Genomic DNA, 2,453 nt, shown 5'->3' on the forward strand with positions numbered 1-2,453 from the left:
CATCTACGTCAAATATAGGCTCTTACGTCACAATTTTTTTCTCAGGCAAATGACTACATGACAATAATAATTTATAGTGCAAATGTTTGTACTTATTTGCATTTTCCAATATTTGTCCTAGGATGAGGGATATGGTTTTAAAATTAGTGGCAAATACACAAATTACAAGGTACCATAATTTACTGTAGCGGGGATAATCTTGGTTCACAGCTTTTGGGTGGATTTAAAGAAGGTCCGTCTTCTTACTTAAAGCGCAGAGAGTGTATGGGCACTCATGAACTTATCACTTCACTGGTATGGAATAAAGAAATAAACAAAATTGCATATGTATCGTGATATACTTAATTTTCAATATGATATTAAATATATAATGGGCATGTCAAATTGAGTTTATTTTTAGTTCTTAGAGAAAAACTTTGAATTACGAACTAAGGAAGGTCACAATCATCATTGTCGTCAAATAGGGATCGATCCAGAGCTTTCCAAGACTTATGGGGTGAAGCGAAAATCAATCTTGTGCAACTCTCGATATTTTCATGTTATTCATGGCCTTCCTGGAGAGGCCATGCATGATGCACTAGAAGGGGTATTACAGTATGAGTGCGAGTAGATGCTAAAGCTTTTCATTAATCATGAAAACTTTTTTACGGTGTAGGAACTCAATAACCGCGTACAGTTATTCAACTATGGCTACATGAATGACAGAGACAAGCCTTCACCTATTCAGCAACGCACACTAGCTAGTGCAGGCCTTGCGTTCAGGGGCGCGTGCCCACACGCACCCAAGTTGACTGAAGCGAGCGATCCATAGCGAGCGCCATTTTACGATTTCTTCCACAAAGAGCGAAACTGTCGTCACAAATATCAAATTACTGAAATACATTTGCAGATAGTTGTGAAATTTCTTGATTGCATGACAAAATAATGTGTTAATGAAAACTATTAGTAAGAAATAGCTTTAGGTGCACTTATGCAAGGAGTTCTCATTTTAATAATACAAAAATCACGCGCGTCTTTACGTGAAAATACGATCTTTGGCCGACTTTTGCCAGAACTTGACCTTGAGCTAAAAAGGGCGCGAATTTTTCTATAGTATTTTTTCACAACAAAGAAACGATCGTCAGTATATCTGTCAACACAATATAGGCGCGTGCAACGCTTTTAAAAATTAAATTTTTTAACAAATGGCAAGGTTTCTAGCAAATATAAGCTATATGATTAAATAGTTAAACACAAACTGTAGTTCAAAGTGAATTAACTATAGAGTAAAAACTGCGTCATTTATACGTATACTTTGAAGATATTTAAAAAACTTTAAGCGTCGCGCGCGCCACAAATACTGCGCACGTGATCAATCACTTGCGCTCAATTTTCTTACAGCAAGGCCTGTAGTGACAATAACAGCTTAAAGCAAAAAGGTAACACACCTAGCTTTGCTACATAATATCATGAATAGAACTAATGGAAGCTTCAACAAATTTAGAATTGAATAACCCAGGCACTGCCTAAATTTTTCAAGTAAAGACAGTAAGCTACCAGCACTTGATAAAATGCCAGCATATTATTTGATCTTATTAGCAGTCCAAATGTATTGCTTTGCAAAGCTCTTACCCCTGATAATTGGTACACTTGTTCCAGAGGACAATCAGCACTGGAAGCTTTTCTGCCAGCTCCTAGAGTAGGTTGATATTATGTTTGCACAAATAACATCAGTCAATGCCATTGCTGTATTGGAGGGACTGAATGAAGAACATCATTCCACATTTGTTCAACTTTATCCAGACTGTTCAATCATTCCTAAAATGCACTATATGGTTCATTATACATCCCACATGATGTGGTAAGCCCTCAGACATTAAACACATGAGATAGTAATGGTATATGGCAATAATTAAGTACAAATAATCCCAGGAGTGCGATACACATAATATTTTTATAGATTGGACCAATGAAGCAGACATGGTTTATGCCTTTTTAAGCTAAGCATCGATATATTAAAAGGTTGGCTTCATTTATTGGAAATTTTAAGAATATAGCATATACCAAGGCCACACATCATCAGGGGCAGCAGTGCTACTATTCAAATGTGAATGATGAAGAAACTTGCTCATTTCTCAAATGACCAATTTCAACAAGTAATATATAGCATAATGTATCACTAGTTTACAGCTACAGGCATGTGCATTAATATAAAATTTAAAGCATGCATTAATTAAACAAATCACATCAAATAATTTGGTTTATGAGCTCTATAGGCAGCGTTCACATTGTTGTGGCTCAGGAATCCACTTACTATACTGAATTAAAAGGTAAGGAGAGAGACATAGCAAACACAGATTTGTTCTTTGAGTAAGTTTATTATGTACTCTTATTATATTTTGTTAGTGATTTAAATACCATTGCAAAGTCTTTACTGCAAGCAAGTTGTACATTAAAATATTACATCATGCCAG

At 35.5% G+C, this 2,453-nt stretch overlaps 1 pseudogene; it reads left to right on the forward strand.

Moving 5' to 3' along the window:
* The first annotated feature begins 610 nt into the window (after positions 1-610).
* LOC124435973 lies at positions 611-1,844 on the forward strand (annotated as a pseudogene).
* Positions 1,845-2,453: the final 609 nt, after the last annotated feature.

The sequence above is a fragment of the Xenia sp. Carnegie-2017 genome, unplaced genomic scaffold (genome assembly GCF_021976095.1).
Source record: "Xenia sp. Carnegie-2017 unplaced genomic scaffold, XeniaSp_v1 HiC_scaffold_16, whole genome shotgun sequence".
Classification (NCBI taxonomy): domain Eukaryota; kingdom Metazoa; phylum Cnidaria; class Anthozoa; order Malacalcyonacea; family Xeniidae; genus Xenia; species Xenia sp. Carnegie-2017.